The sequence below is a fragment of the Taudactylus pleione genome, unplaced genomic scaffold (genome assembly GCF_031769625.1).
Source record: "Taudactylus pleione unplaced genomic scaffold, aTauple2 ptg000015l, whole genome shotgun sequence".
Taxonomy (NCBI): Eukaryota; Metazoa; Chordata; class Amphibia; order Anura; family Myobatrachidae; genus Taudactylus; species Taudactylus pleione.
The window spans coordinates 26,305,553-26,323,323 of NW_028284417.1; the positions used below are offsets into that span (position 1 = coordinate 26,305,553).

Consider the following 17,771-nt stretch of genomic DNA (forward strand, 5'->3'; position numbering starts at 1 on the left):
GGTTTTTCTTTTTTTTTCTGCTCGCTCGCTAGCTCACTATGTATTTTTGTGTAAATGATCTCACATGACTCAACAAATCCATCTGCCTGAAGCAGGCCAAGTTCGGAGCCTTCCCAGGAGGGGAGGAGAAGAATTGCTTTGTGGAAAGGACCTGGAGCTCTGCCCTTTCTCTGGCTCAAATTACTCGCCTGTCAGGCTTGACAGATTTGGCTGAAAATAAAAGGAAACGGCCGTGAAAAAGAGATGAATGAGCTCAGCAGTTCCGTAGATAACATAGGCCTTAGTTTTGCCCAGATCTCCGAAAAAAACAAAAACCAACCACCTTCCTCAGTGCCACGTACATCAGCAGTATCCTATAGTAGCTACGAAAGGAACAGTCCAGGGAGAGATTCATTAATGCAAATAAGACATAATAGAACAATACAATGCCCCCTCCTGGGCTGTAGCACAGGAAAGAAAGAGGACGTTTTAGAAAAACTAGCCGATGATGTCAACTTGCTCTTTGCCAACAAAGAGCTAAGTCATTTGTGTAAGAGTATGCCCAGTAACCACAGTGGGTATTAAGCACTTAGCTTGGCAATGACATAACAGTCTGTAATGTGAAGCAGTAACAAATGCTTTGGCTTTGAAACGCCTCTCCCGACCATCAGCCATATGTTTGGCTTCTCCGTTTTCAGAGCGGGTGTTCCAGCAGACCATCTGGTTTCTATGCAGCAAAGTAGAGGTAAAGGACAGTATTTCCCTGTGTGGATGAAGCGCTCTCCCTCCCTTCTTTTAAACTACTTTCCCAGACAGAGTTTCTTTTCATTCACTAACTTTCAAAGCAAAGTTTACCTCATATAGCATCCTGTCCTCCCGTCCCCCTTTCCCTCTGGTTCCATTACTATAATTACTAAAGAATGCACAGAGCTGCAGTGTAAACAAGGCAAGTAGAGGCATTCCCATTTGTAGACCAAACAGAGGAGGGCTTCCTCATGCACACAGATAAGGATTTGTAACCAGCATTGCTGATATTTGATCCCCAGTGTTTAAAAATAGGCACATTCTTGGCAGATGCAACAGTTGCCGTGGCGCCCTTGACACTTGTTTCACATTGAGAGAAAATGAAAAGCTCTCACCCTCCCCTGGAAAGTGGGAAAAAAAATGCATACGCCATAAATTACATCAGCTTCATAGCTAAACAGGGATAGAGTTCCAACAATGAGCGGAATATAAATTCTGGAGGGGAGGGGGGGAATGCTCAAATACAGCAGCTTCAAATTTACAATGAAATTGCTTCTGGCTCAAAGTTAGCTGCTTCAAACCTGGATGTACATGCAGTGATTCCATGTGTTTCAAACAGATTTAGCTTATGAACGTTTTATTCAGGTTTGGGTGTTGGTGCTATGGAACCCTTGTGGCGTCTTATAAACGAAAGATAATAATAAATGAACTGCAACTATCCCCTACTCCTGCAGGAATGTCTAGGAGACCCCAAATTTTGGGGAGCTCTCATTGACTCCCGAGAGAATAGATCACCCTTCTATATCTGCCCACTTTGGTAGAGAAATGGGCAGTCCGCAATGACACAACTCACTGCACCAGTCCCCCTGCACCTTCCACGTGGGGGTGCTCCAGGCTGCCTGGGTAAAAAGTTGGGAAGTATAACTTTAAGCCATTTACTTAAATGGGGTTTCTAATCAATGCATTATGCATGACAGCCCTCAATGGTACCAGTTATTTAGAAAGGGCAATGAACTAATTTATTTTGGCCTTCAGATGGCAACTCTGGTACTACGTACTTGTAACTAGCACATAATTCAATTAGTTAATTTTAGAAAATACAGCTGGAACAGAGCATTTCAAGGTTTCATCAAAATAATGCCTGCAATCAGGGCCGTAGTGAGGCTTGCCGGTCATGGTTATTTTTTGGTGGCCTGGCCTAATTCCAGAAGGTGTGACCACGCCTCCTTTAAAAAACAAAAAAAAAAAAAAGTTTTTGCGCACTCCACATAGGCAGTCATGTGTCCCTGAGCTAGGGGCAAATCCAGTGGTGGCACGATCAGTGTGATAGTTCCCCCTTCCCCCCCACACTGCCAGAGGAGACTGCTGCTACTGATCAGTGGCATCCATGGTCCCACTGCAGCCCAGCACACAGCAGCATGTGCTGAGTTGGGGAGTGATGCTGCCGACCGCTAACAGGTAAGGGAGGCGGACCCAGGCCCCTCCATCAAGTTTGGGCAGGGCCACAACTAGGGGGGGAGGGGGCTAGAGGTGCACGTACACCGGGTGCTGGAATGCAGGGGGTGAAAAAGGTCTGACTCACAGTGGCTTGGGGGCTGCAGATTCAGAAAACGGCAATCAAAAAATGGCCGCCGCCATTGAGGATACAGACACTAGAGGTCCTCCTGGACCTCTAGTGTCTGTAGGCCAGCGCAAATGTCGGGAGAAGATGCTGAAAGTTGAATCCTCCTGGCAACGAGCATGTAACCCTATGGCAACGAGCATGAAACCCCCTGGCAACGAGCATGAAACCCCTGGTAATGAGCTTAAAACCCCTGACAATGAGCAGGTAATTTTAAAGTAATTAGAAGCCTTACTGTGGGGCATGAAATGGTGTCGGGCAAATATGTAAGTGGCACTTTGGTAATAGGCATTACAGTGTGTGGCATAATGTGTAATGGGCATTATTGTGTGTGGAATAATGTAAGTCACTATACCAGGGACGTCTGACTAGTGCACTGCCTTATAGAGGAGCAAGGACAAAATCCAGGTACGGGAAGGAAGGGGGCGCAAAATTGCTGCCTTGCACCGGGTGACAGATATCCTAGTTTCGGCCCTGGTTTGGGCCAGGGTAATTAGTACCCGCTCCCCACCCCCCTTGGCACCCCTGCCTGCAATTAGAACATGAAATTAATTACAGGGTAGCTATCCTGTGCATCTTGAGAATGATTGGGTCCTTAGCACTTATTGTATCACTGTACACTCAGAAAATGTTTGCCATAAATGAGGGTAACATTGTTTGAAAGAGAGAGGAGTCTTTTCTTTCAAACGATAAGCCCAATCAGCCATTATTATGTTCTGGTGATCACCTGTGATCAGCAGACATCATCAGCCTGAACTACAGAAATCATACATTATCCATAGATAATGTATGATTAATAATACCTGCATACATGGTGGCACCAACATTTGCAAGAATCTCCTTTTTTGTACGATTCTGTCCTTTTAGAAGCTATTATTTGATGATCACTAGATAATATCTAGCTTCAGAAAATAACAAGAATACATGCAAATAAATTTCTAATCAAAACATGGTCATTAGAGCTAGACATTCATACAGGGTGACATTAAAATTAGTAGACATTTCAGTGTTCAAAGATACCCTTCAATAGCAGAAAGATGTAATGAGGAGACAGGTTTTCATGTGCACCGCCTGTCCAGAAAGGAAGTTTTGACTGGGAGCCTACGCGCTCACACTTGATCTTTGGCGATATCACCACAAATTTACATTAATTATAGATGGGGAAAGACACACAGTATTTATGCCATACTGGCGTTAACAGAAGTGAGGGCACCCTTATCTGAGGGAGAGCAGTCCTCTCTTTCTGCTGTGTCCACTATGCTGTGATCACCAGAAAATTACTTAAAACAGTACATTTAAAAAATATAATTTAATACAGATGGGGTGGATCTAAAAAAGCCAAGATCTCAATCATGTGTCAAATATAGAAATGTGTCCCCTCATTTAATAAGGAATGTTTTCTAGTTCAATAATGGTAAAGCTGGGAACACACTATTTAATGCTCACTTAAGATGCAATGTAACAATTTTTCCTTGCAAGGAAACATCCAATATCATATATATACATACAATTGTTCCTTCCAATCCTCACTCTATCTGTCCTAATGATGGGAAGGAATAGAGATTACATCCACAATTATTGGAAGATCTGTCTGCAAGTCGGTCGTTAGACCATACACACACTAATGCTGGGTACACACTGGCCGATATACTGGCTGATTAATTGATCAGCCAATAGCCAATATATCTGCTGTCTGTCGGCCAGTGTGTACAGGCGGTCTGCAGACCACACTCACACACAGCGGCAGCTGCGGGGAGGGGGATGGGCCTGCCCCCGACCCGCCTCCCTGCCAGCGGTACTCGCGGCTGCCAGACAGATGATGGCCATTCAGTGTGTATGAACGACCATCATCTAAAGATATATCTGCAGATCACTCGATCTGCAGATATATCTTGCAGGTGTGTACCCAGCATAAGATGTGCACAATACCGTAACCAAATTTATCTTATCTTTTAAACAAGCTTGAAGATCCAATCATGAGAAGAGACTGATTTATCTGCGATAAGTGGAGATTGTACGAGAGTACACATTATACAATTCTTTGGCCGATCACTTGTCACATGTGGGCTTGTGAACAGTGAGAATGTTAAGTTTGAGGATCTAGGTAACAGTTTACTCAAAGTACATACATAACCGTACCACGGTTTTACTGTACTTGGACAACAAGTCTCTTTAACCCCGTTGCTGCCAAGGGTTCTTTGTCCTGTGTATTCTGCTCATATTTTGAGGTTTTACGTTTTCACATTCCAACACCAATATTGCAATTTCTTTTATGCTGCACTCACAAACTGATACCTTTGTCAGGAGCTCTGCCAGATAATTGTATAGTTTGTACCCAGCTTAAGCTTTGTTGTGCTATCATATACTACACACTGTAATCTGTTACAACAAGGCAATTACCAAAAAAAAAACAAAAAGGCATTCTCGCGTTCAAGTGTAGAATGTGTGGTGAAAACTTCACCTAGAATCCTGCTGGTTGCAGCTGGTTAGAGGGTAGACTGATGCTGGAGCAGGACACATACAGCATTTCTTTGGTTTTGTTTTTGTTATTTTATTCCCAACTGATAAACACTGCACATTTGCTTTTTGTTCACCTTCGTAAAATTTCAATTAAAATCCACATTTTTGGCCATTTCGGTTACATCTTTTATTGACATGTATTGTATGACTGTACTAAAAGACTAATGGTATTTTCTCAACAATTACAAAGCTTAAAGCTAAGTACAAATTATACAATTATCTGGCCGATTTGCTGACAAAAACAAGGTATAAATTGTGAGTTCAGCATTAAAAAAATGGCCTTATTAATGTTGGAATGTGATGAATGCAAAACATTGAAAATGAGCTCGGCAAAGGACAAAGCCTGGCAGCACAGGGTAAGAGAGACTTCTGTTTCCAAGTAATGTAAAACAGTGGTACGATCATGTATGTACTTTGGGGAAAGTGTTACCTAGGTCCTCACACTGAATATTATCGGTGTTCTTTAACACAAGTCCACCTGTGACAGTTTAGAAAACAATGATAAAAACCAGGGATGCTTGTACAAAGCAACAGAGCATAGCACACCTTGGCAATTAAAATGCAGTAGGCAAGGCATAGAGGTTTTATTTTATGCCCAAGAGCAATTGAAACTGAACCTAATAAAACCAAATGCAGGTAATTAACTGAACAATACTCAGAGCCCCCATGAGGAAAGCTGTTTTCCTCTTGTGTTTGTGTGCGTTTAATGGGAGGCAAAAGAATGCAGTTTGAATTTCATGCCACAGCATACAGTACATTGTTGTAATCTGAGTCACAGCAGTAAATTCAGTATCTTGAGTCACTAACCATGACAGCAGAGGGGATTCCAAGACATTAAAGCACATTATCAATCTACAGCAGATCATGTAAGGCTGTACTGATGGGTGCTGCAGCCATTCCAAAATGTAACGCTCTTTCTGTCAATGTGTACATTTCTTCTACTTAATCTGCTCTACCAGTTGGTATACTAATTTATAATGGCAAAAATATTTCAAAAGCACTCTAAGAAAAAGAAAATGGTATGGTTATAAATGACATGTCTAAAATTGTGTAATGCATAAAAGTAAGCAAGTGCAGAAAGTAGAAAACAATAGGAATTCTTTAAAGCAAAAATCACATTTTAAATGCATTTTATCCCTGTGCTTTCTTGATAGAAGTTTCCTTACAGAACTTGGCAGTGACTGGAAAGTGCAGTTACTTAGCTATACAGGAAGTACTGCAGAGAAGTAGCGATACATGAGACACAACAAAACCAACTCTTGCTGTACTTGTGTACAGTATGTCACAGCAGGAACATCTCTTGCACTGTTCTGGCTAACAAAATCCTGGTGTTCTACAGGGATCGGTAAAACATCAGTTAAAGTGCCGACTCTGTGTTACAACTTGTCTCCTTCGAGCAGTTTACCAAGTTAAGATGGGGTTACTCCAGTTTCTCCTGTCACTAGGCAATCGGCACTCCTCAGGAAGCGACATGTCATCCACAGTGCTGCGTGATTGGCGTTTCGGATTGGCTGCATGGTCAGCGTTCTGTTCCTCCTCGTGGTGCAGATTTTGACCTTTCCGAAGTGGCTTCTGTGCCAACTCCGGCTTTCCAGCTTCTTCTACGACTTCCAAGCCACACCTACATCACCGTGCTGCCATCGGCTCTCCAAACCGCAGCACCGACTACTTACTCATCTACCATCAGCTCTTGCCGCACCTTCGGTACATTTGTTACCAGCTCTCCAGCTTCGTCTATGGCTCACAAGCCGCACCTACACCCCCGTGCTGCCATCGACTCTCCAAACAGCAGTATTTACTTTGATCTACCTACCAACGGCTATTGCTGCACCATCGGCACACAAGCCACACCATCAGCTCTCAAAGCCACAACCTACTATCTGACTGTCTACTAATGGCTATTGCCGCATCATCGGCACATTTGCCGCACCATCGAATCTCAAAGTCACAACATTATCTGACTACTAACTTATTGCGGCATTATCGGCACACTAGCTGCACCATCAGCACATTTGCCACATCATCGACACATTTACCGCACCATCGACTCTTAAAACCACAACATACTATCTGAATACTAACTTATTGCCGCACCATCGGCACATTTGCTGCATCATTGGCACATTTGTCCCACCATATGGCTCTCAAAGCCACAGCTTTACCATCAACGGTTTACTAACAGCTATTGCCGCACCATCGGCACACAAGCCGCAGCATCGGCACACTTGCCGCACCATCGTATTCCAAAGCCATAGCATAACCATTGACTGTCTAACAACAGTTATTGCTGCACCATCGGCTCACAAGCCGCATCAACGGCACCTTTGCCGCACTATCGGCACACCACACCATCGGCTCCCAAGCCACATCTCTCCAACTGTATAATCTCTTCTTGTACAAAACTCCTTCTCATCACCTCAGGATTCCAGTTGACAGACCTGTAAGCTTCTACTACTCCGAGCAGTAAGTCCAGGCGGCCACCTAAGTACCGGTGAGGGAATCATCGCTAAGGGAACAACGGGCGGTTGTTAGTGGCGGAAGACCTCGCAGTCTGAAGTTCTAGACGGCTTACTGGGAGTGGTCACTGGTATTCATAACACTCGGTTACAATGCTTTAACTAACATTAGTAACGTGTTAGCATACTGTGCTCGACATTACACAACCGACAATGTGACTGGCGACATTACGAATGTCAGATGAATAACAACCTCCCATTCTACCACTATTATGAACTGTAATATTGTGTATATGAGAGGAAAAAAAAATGAACATTTATTAACGACGCTTCAGTTTGTGTTTCCTTGTATAGAATGTATTGATGAACAGTTTTACTAACTTGACTAAATTAATGCAGAAGTTCCAAAAAGATTAAATAGTACGAATGTGGATTTGTGCTCTGTAAGAACAATTTGAAAAGTCCTGGATACATCTATTGCCTCATATGCCCAATATCAGCAAATTTAACTCACTAGCACAGCAGCATATTTCGGTCCCTCTGCTTCAAATGTTTTCAACGGTAGCATATGCAGACTACAGACACTTGCGTTACTCTGACGTCCATTTTGTAAACCATTTATTTTGTTAAACAAATGTATTTGCTATTTGGCATCAATTCAACTACAAAAAGACATCTGTAATAAGGCAAAAACAACTCCCAGTGTCGTGTATGCTAAAAAAAATTGCTTAAACAAACGCACAAAAGCACAACCTATGCCCGAGCAATGAAGGAAGCGCACCTATCAGTGTCTGCAGAATGTCACACACACACACACACACACACACACACACACACACACACACACACACGTGAATGCACTCTACAAATTCAAGACAGTGGTGCATCAGGCCCGCCATGTGCATGATTTAGCTCATAACTTTGCACATAAACTCTGCATTAATTTGACCAAGTATTGCATATTATACAGATCTGAAAACTAATAAAAATAAGCTTTCTTATAAGAAATGTTTTGTATGAATCAGGTAACTAACCAAAACAAATAAACTGATGATGGTAATTTATTGTAGTTCTTAGGCACATGTCTAGTAGATTACACTATATGTATTCTCTGTATGGTACACATTCAAGATTTGTAAGATCTGTATATTTATATTTCATGGTGTTTATGATATTGATCTTTGTTGATCAGTAAAATAACTTCAAAAAAGGAGGTGGTAAAACTAGATTTTTCTGTTTTTTTCTCTCTCTCTATTTTACTGTACATCCCTTCTGCATTAAACAGATGTGGAAATGTGTGACTAAGCAAAGTGTTAATCTTAATAACTGGGTCCAGAAATTTCAGATGCTCCTACTACAGTGAGCAATCGCCACTTCTAGGTTCAATATTCTACAAGCTATAATACTGGGAAAAAATTATTGTAGATCTATATTAATCATTATGAAAACTGTTCCTTCTAGTAACATTACACATTAAGGGCGCATTTCAATTAACAACGATAATTTACCATGGGTGAAAAAGGGTGGTAGCCTCTGGCTTTAATGCCTGGGGCTATTCAATTAAAGCTCATTTTTCTCGCCTGGTAAATTACTGCGTTAATTCATAGAATCCGGCATAAGTTCCCAGACCTAGAAATTAACCTGTCGTGGCACTCGCAAACAGGCTATTTAATGTGGATTTCTTTTCAAGCCTGCGCAGGCCTGAAAAAAAAAATCAACCTCGTTAACTGCAGCTCGTCTTTAGCTCTAATTGAATAGCCCAGCTGCTTCAATTAGCTCGCGGTAAATTAATCAAAATGTTCCTTCTCTCAGCGATCAGAAACATCCTGCATCATTGCTAATTGCAATGATGCTGAATATCTTAATGGGGATATAAATTATAAAGAGCGATCTCTGCCTTGCTTGTATCACATCAGCCTAGTGTTGATGCGATAAGGAAATGACAGGGGTGTATCTAGAGATCCGAGCGCCCCTGGCAGTGTAATGGACTGGCGCTCCCCTTCCCTCATAATTTCAGGCAGTACCCCCAGTAGTAGTCCCCTCAATGCAGTGCCCCCAGTAGTAGACCCCTATGCAGTGCCCCCAGTAGCGGCCACCCCCTATGCAGTGCCCCCAGTAGCGGCCACCCCCTATGCAGTGCCCCCAGTAGTAATCCCCCCTATGCTGCATTGCCCCCAGTAGTAACCTTCCCTATGCTGCAGTGCCCCCAGTAGTAGTCCCCCCTATACAGTGCCCCCAGTAGTAATCTCCCCTATGCTGCAGTGCCCCCAGTAGTAATTCCTCCTATACTGCATTGCCCCCAATAATAGTCCCCCCTATGCAGTGCCCCCAGTAGTAGTGCCCCTATACAATGCCCCCAGTAGTAGTCTCCCGTATACAGTGCCCCCAGTAGTAGTCTCCCATATACAGTGCCCCCAGTAGTAGTCTCCCATATACAGTGCCCCCAGTAGTAGTCTCCCATATACAGTGCCCCCAGTAGTAGTCTCCCATATACAGTGCCCCCAGTAGTAATCTCCCCTATGCTGCAGTGCCCCCAGTAGTAATTCCTCCTATACTGCATTGCCCCCAATAATAGTCCCCCCTATGCAGTGCCCCCAGTAGTAGTGCCCCTATACAATGCCCCCAGTAGTAGTCTCCCGTATACAGTGCCCCCAGTAGTAGTCTCCCATATACAGTGCCCCCAGTAGTAGTCTCCCATATACAGTGCCCCCAGTAGTAGTCTCCCCTATACAATGCCCCCCCAACAAAGTGCACCCAGTAACAGCCCCCCTATACAATGCCCCCAGTAGCGGCCACACCCCCCCAATGAAGTGCACTCAGCAGTGGCCAACGCTCTATACAATAACCCCCCCGTGCCAGGGCTTACACACACGCAAAAAAAAAAACACAACTTACCTGATCCCCGCTCCTGCCAACAACCACCGCTGTCCACTCCTCCGGGCCCGCTCTCGCTCTGCACTATGGGATGGGAGAGACGTCACGACGTCTCTCCCATCACCCGCTGCGGGGGAAGCCGGAAGACGGAGCTCATGAGTGAGCTCCAGCCGGCTCCCTCTGTGGAGTACGCAGCAGCCAATGATAGTCTGTCTGACTTTCATTGGCTGGCTGCTATAACAAACACACAGCTGCCGCTGGCGGCTGTGTGTTTGTAACTGTAGGGCAGACCGCTCTCACTGCAGTCTGCCCTACACTTGTGGGGCTCGGGGCACTAGTGGTGGGTGTGGTGCAAGGCACCGGCTGCACCGCCGCTAGTGCCGGCCTGATTTATACCCCTTGGCTGCTGGTGGCATGGCCAGAAGGCGCCCCCCTTTGGCGGGCGCACCTGGCGAGTGCCATCCTGGCCAATGGGTAGATACGCCCCTGGGAAACGACTCAGCAGCCGCATTGCGCGTGCCTGAGATCTTGCAAAACCATAAGATCTCATTCAGACTGGATGGCGCATATGAGAGGATCGTCTGGTGGCGGCGAGACTGGTAAGTAACCATGTGGAACAATGGGCAACAGCTCAGCTGTTAGTTTTCGTCACGATATAACTAGCTATGGCGGCAGTGTTATTAACAAAAACCAAAGGCACCGCAGGTCAACCTTTTCATACATATTGGAGAAGCTGTAATAAACATCTCTTTTGTCGAAAACACAGAAGAAAGCGGTGATCACAGCATCATACAGCTGTCCCTAGCTCCCCAAGGAGCCAGATTACTAATTATGCATATTCAGTTGATCTTTACTGAAGAACAGTACAGCTGTTTCATGAGTAAAGGAAAATATAGTTTTCATCATTACTATGAGCCACTCTAAGTATTGGATAGTTTTTCTACTCTGTGTAATTAATGAAAAATAAATAGATTTAAAATAAAGTGTGTTATATCTTGCTGAATATCCAGCAGATATACCAAAAGGGACAAAACAAAATGAACACATTTGAAAAGATCTTTTGGAAAATCCTGTCTGAATCCACAATTAAAAATAAAAACGACTTCACAAACCAATACATTTGCAACCTTCATGGAAACAATGTATGCATTCTTACTAACAATTACGTGTGTTCCACTTACAAGTTCATTACACACTGAGGGATTGTAGTACTGGACACAATTTACGCAAAAAGCATAAATTGCACCTAAAAACCAACGTGAAGTTTACAAAGCATACAGAGCTCTAGTTTTCTTAAGACCAACAAAATATACATTTTAAGCAAATTGTATTTACACCAGATCTTAATGTACCTGTCATTTGATGGATATATAGTTCTTGATCTACAGTAAGCAGTAGAGCATGGTTGGTACCTTACATACCAGCGCTGACCACAAATAGTGCCCTATTGTAGTTATTACTTATTAAATCGGCTGTCCTTTTTCTGTAATGTGTGCATGCTTCTCTTGTTTGGTAATGCATGTGAGTGAAGGGCTTTCAATAATTCTTACGGGTGTGGACCTCATGCTTATTGCAGCTAAAACAGTCTGTAGACAGACTGAGGCTTTTATTTTTTTTCCTCATTTCACTTAACATGTCCATTCACCTTCAGTAATACCAAGATGAAAACTAAAAGAACCTTTCAGTAAAATAGATGATATATATGCTTTTTTGGGGAATGCAATGATGTCCTTTGTAGAGTTATAAGTCCACTATTACATTGGACTATTGCTGAAGTTAGACTAAAGCTGCATACACGCTCAACGATTTTATGAACGATTTTCTGTCAGATTATCTGTCCGATTTTTTAAAGTGTAATGAACGATTTTTTGAACTACAAACAAATTTTGAATATTGACTTACTGAAAATTGTTGAGTTGACAAGTCTGACTGAACTACAAACGTGAACGCGCATGAACGATAATCGTTCATTTGACTCAGAAAGTGAATGAATTTTTTTTTAATCGTTCACAAAATCATTGTGTGTGTATGCAGCTTAATACTGCATCATAATCCTAAAATTCATTCAGGTTTCATAAAAAAATAGAAAATAATATTTGAGAGAGAAGCACAAACCTGTCCACCACTATATAACCAAACCTAAGGATGACAGGTCAGCACAATATACATCACTGTACTACTTCACTACTACATTTTTTCAGAATTTCTCAACAACAAACTTTTGGCTTAGGGGTGCCATGAAAACAATGCCGATTTATAGGGCACCATGATTCAAAAAAGTTTGGGAACCACTGCATTAGCTATTCAATTATATGGAGCATACAAAAAAAATAGCAACAAACATTTTTATCCAGAACTTCAAAGGGAACAGTAAGAGTGCACTTAGAATATATGCGAGGCGTTTGATATGCAAACAAGAAATAAATGCACAGTATACTGCAGTGCATTGTATCTTGTTTGGAATGGCTTGAAACACTGGCATATATTAGCATACATTAAAATTATTTTTTTTGTAGTTAGGAATCACTGACTAGCATTGTGATAAGACTGCATATCAGTTCTAGGTTAATAAATCTCATTGCACAACACACAAATTCCTTTCTCCTATTACAATGAGAAAAACAAGAAGGAATCAATTCTGTTCTGAAAGTTCCTAAAAAAGAAATCTATACGGCAAGCATTAGCTCAATTCTAGAACAGCATATCTGTACTACATAAAATAATATCTAGGTATCATTGTCTTAAGTGTTACATTGCAGTAATAGGTGTACAGCATATTACATTAGAAAATTACACTATAATGTCTGTAAAAAGCAATTGTGATCATTTACAAATGCAAAGAAATATGAGCACACAATGCATTTTTAAAGTGATTGAACCAATTTTATTGCACCACACAAAAATAGATTTACACTTGCCCAGTTCTGCTCATTTGAGCCTCATTAATGTATGCAATATCTCACAGTAAGGGATGTTGTGACACCAGCTATTGTCATCCAGCAGGAAACAGCGAGGGAAAAAGAACTCTTCAATGTTTCTAAGGCAGATATACTGCCCAATGAGCTCTTCATAATACTGTATTTTAGCAGTTTATAACAAACACTTTAGTCCCTTTTATGACAGTTACAATAGAATGAACATCGGCTTCTAAGGATTGCTACATTGCTCCCTTCATCCGTTTTCCCTGTTATGTCCTAAACTCTGCATGCGGCCTTTTAAAATGGTTAGAGAAGGAAATACTTGACACCACCTAGGTAAAACCCATTCATTTCAATAGTAAAATATCTTTTAAAAAGCATGCAGCTCCTTCATAGGGACTAGCACAGAAAAATCTGTTGGGATATCACACATCAGTTCTGACTTTATTTTAACTGGGTAATTTCAGTGCATTATTAAATTGCATTATCTACTAATAATAATGTGGTGGTTTTTTTGTATAAAATGCACCGAATCAGCAGGGGCACTAAGAGGGTATGACCACCTGGCGGGCAGCGCAGAGCTTCTGTAGAGGTTACACCGCATTTAAAACAGGGTCTGCGCACGCTCCACACATGCTTGGTCATGCCCCCTCAGTTGTGGGACCTTATGGGTCTCTTGGTGGCTCTGCTGATCAAGGCAAAAGTCGTCATCTTAGAAGTAGTAGCTGAACCGGCATTACTGCCGCCATTAGCTTTGTGGTTAAATTGCAGGAGTAATGCTGCTGTGTGGACTTTAACATGAACAACTCCAATCATCACTGACTATCCAAATCATTAAAAAAGAACATACGTGCTGAATGTCTGAAGAAATATTTATTAAAGGAAATTAGTTAAAATAAGTCTATTAAATATCTATTAAATAGCCAAAGAGGAAGAGAGAACTTTATCACTGCACACTCATTTTCCCATGTTCATAAATTACCCCCACTGACAGTCACCTAATAATGGACTTTGATAGCCACCAGAGACAAGATTAAGGTTTTATGGCCTTGGTATTTAATATTTATCAGTTAGATTATTTTACTGTTTAACTCCTGTTCATTACATTGGGATCATTCACAGCTAAGTCTACATTCCTTTGATATTTACCTGTAGTTGTCCCAAGAAGCAGTCATTTAACAGAACACCGCCAAACCTTGGTCTTTAATGTTTCCGGGAGAAAGTCTTCCTGTCCAAATGGCAGCACACCAATAAGCATCACCTGTCAACAGAAACACCACTTTAATCACTTTATTAGCTTAAACCGTTAAACAACATAACCAAGTTAATTTTGCACGGTTTAATAATAATAATATTAATAATATATTAGAAGAAACCTCTCCTTTTATCATATTAAAATAACATGACAATTTCTGTATTTTTCTCAATTGTATTGGATGCTCAGCAATGCATTTTCACACACAGTACACACCCTAAATATGTTAGGCAGCTTCTATTTATGTAGATTCCTCATATATGTGCTGTATTTACTGTGAGAGTGTGTTATAAGACCCAAGAGCAAAGGTGGGCATTTTTGCAACCTACTAATACTTACCCAGCTACATTTTTGGTGGTTTAACCCCTTGTGAGCCTATGGGCCTTATTCAGTATAGATCGCAACTGCAAATGCTATAGCGATTTATGCATGCAGTCTCACAGAAGATATGCTAATCCACTGCGATCGCTATACCGACACAGCACAAAATAAGGACACCCACCTTACCTTACACACATCCGTAATACTTAGCAAGACTGCAAAAGCATCGGTAACAGAGTACCATCGCAGCCTTACACACACTTGCACAGGGTCAGACCTTACTCAGAAATTGCTAACCTTCCGGTACGCAGTGAGAGCTCAGGCTACGTATGGCATCGCAGTGGCTAATTTAACGCCCCGGCATGCCTGCGTTTCTCCCCCACCCATTACCTCCCCCAAATGGTACTTCCTGTCAATCACTCTGCGATGGGTCTGCATAGTCACTACGATCGCAGTCCCAGTCACAGTGGCTGGCTCGCGCACTGCGATGCATGCGCAGAATGTAACAATCGGCCAATTGCGCGCGTAATCGCACTTGCGATCCTTGGTGAATCAGGCCCTAAATCACTAATGATGACAATTCATGTTTCTGAAGACATTAAGCAAAAATTATTGATTAAACTAATAGTACCACAACTAAATCAAATAGAAGCAAAAATCACACACACACACAGGTCACGAAGTAAACTAGATTCACACAAATGTTAAATTTAATATAGTTACTATATTTGTTAGACTACTCAAATAATTTGAATACCTGTTTGTGTACATATTGTACTCAACAACAGTTTTTTACATTTCATACTTTTCCTGATCTACTGGCCACAAACAACTGTAAAACTGTTTTGCCATGCAATGATATAACACATAAAATTACCTAAGATTCTAGGTCCATTATTTAAAAAAATTTGGTAGGGAAACTGTATTTTGAAGGATGCAGCCTGGGAAGAATATAATGCAGATGTTCTTTTTTTGGCTAGGTAACCGCCCAGATGTAAATCCAATTGAGAATCTTTGGGCAATTGAAAAATAAACAAAAAAAATAAAACACTTAAGACAATCACAACCAAGACTGGCCTCATAGAAGGACTTATCTGAATATGACATAGGAATGAAGACACCAAGAGGAACTGTGACACTCAAGAACAGCAGCCAACCCATATCAAAATGATTGTAAACAAGTGGCACAAGTATCTGCAGCTAGTTTTGTTAGCAGCACAAAAATAAACAAGTAAAGTAAAGCTCTAACTAAATAAAATGATCTCTCTCTCAGAGTGGAATGACCCAATGTCTCTTTTACAAAACCGAAGTCTTTAGTGCAGCACTTACTTTAGGTAATCACAGTGGGGTTCATTCATTATCACTTAACATTTTCACCTACCTTTATAGAAACAAAGGATCGAAACTATTCACTGATATCTCCTGCTTACCTTTTAGCCCCAATCTGTACTCATACACTAGTATGGGGATTTAAATCCATCAAGCTCAGAAAATACAATATTTTCGGAGTCCCGGGTTGCAAAGAGGAATCCTTTCGGCTCCTTATGCTAGACACTAGGGCTTTGTACATCTGCGTGAAGGCCAGTTCATGCAGACGCACTAGCACTGCTGAGTCAGACTTAGCAGTGCTAAGTTTCACTGCTACGAAAGCAGCAGTGAAGATGATCATGGAGACAGCTGATTTTTGGATCTGTTGTCTCCGCACTGGAGCAATGTTGAATTGATTTGGTGAATTTGCCTCCGCCCCTGCTACTCGCACTAAATTGGATACCTGTTATTGGGGATTGTCCGGCCCCCAATAATTAACACGATGAATGGACCCCAGTGTCTCTCAACAGGCCTCCGGACCTGTTCCTCCCCCAGGCAGTGAGACCCCGACTAGAGACTGATACACCCTTTATCAGCCTCTCACATGTGGTCTGGCAATCGAAGCTGCTAATGGAAAGCTAAAAACCTGGGGCATATTTATCTCCCCTTGACAACCTTTCCAGTGTTTAAAAAAAAAAAAAAAAAATTATATATTTATATATATATATATATATATATATATATATATATATATATATATATATATAGTGCACCGGCCACTTTTCGTGTTTTGGATCTGTATTTTTTTTAAAAAACAGCTAAAAATCACAGAATTTGTGGGTTTTTCTGCTCCTATGCCATTATTAACCTCAATAACCTTAATTTCCACTCATTTCCAGTCTATTCTGAACACCTCACAATAGTGTTTTTATGTCCAAAAGGTTGCACCGAGGTAGCTGGATGACTATGCTAAGCGACACGAGTGAGCAGCACAAACACGTGGTCCATCTAGGAGTGACACTGCAGTGGCAGACAGGATGGCAGTTTGAAAAACTAGGCCCCAAACAATACATAATGCAAAGAAAAAAAAAGAGGTGCAAGATGGAATTGTCCTTGGGCCCTCCCACCCACCCTTATGTTGTATAACAGGACATGCACACTTTAACAAACCAATCATTTCAGCGCCAGGGTCTGCCACACGACTGTGGCTGAAATGATTGGTTCGTTTGGGCCCCCACAAAACAAGCTGGCAATTAATCTGTCCCTGCACAAACTGGCTCTACGGAGGCAAGATGTCGTCCTCATCCTCCTCATCCACCGATTCCTCACCCTCTTCAGTGTTGTGTACATCCTCATCCTCACAGAGTATTAATTCGTCCCCGCTGGAAACCACAACCACAGGTCCCTCTGTACGTTCTGGAGGCTGGTCTCCCTGGAAGAGTTGATAATTCATTTTTATGAACATCATCTTCTCCACATTTTGTGGAAGCAACCTCCTACGCCTTTCGCTGACAAGGTTCCCGGCTGCACTAAACACTCTTTCGGAGTACACACTGGAGGGGGGGCAACTCAGGTAAAATAGAGCCAGTTTGTACAGGGGCCTCCAAATTGCCTCTTTTTCCTGCCAGTACATGTACGGACTGTCTGACATGCCTACTTGGATGCTGTCACCGATGTAATCCTTTAACAGACAGACGCACGCTTGTCGCTGCTGCTTTGAGGATGCAGGTGCGGCTACATCCCACACAATTCACAAAGACAGAAAAAAAATATGA

General features: G+C 42.0%; 1 protein-coding gene across 3 annotated transcripts in view; it reads right to left on the minus strand.

The window, feature by feature from the left end:
* The window catches only part of BACH2 (BACH transcriptional regulator 2), a 344,951-nt gene that overhangs the window by 284,233 nt on the left and 42,947 nt on the right, over window positions 1–17,771 (minus strand). For all 3 annotated transcript variants that reach the window (XM_088470806.1, XM_088470825.1, XM_088470814.1), the window contains exon 2: window positions 14,262–14,373. The gene's annotated coding sequence lies outside the window, so the exon portion shown is untranslated. The remainder of the gene's footprint in view (window positions 1–14,261; window positions 14,374–17,771) is intronic.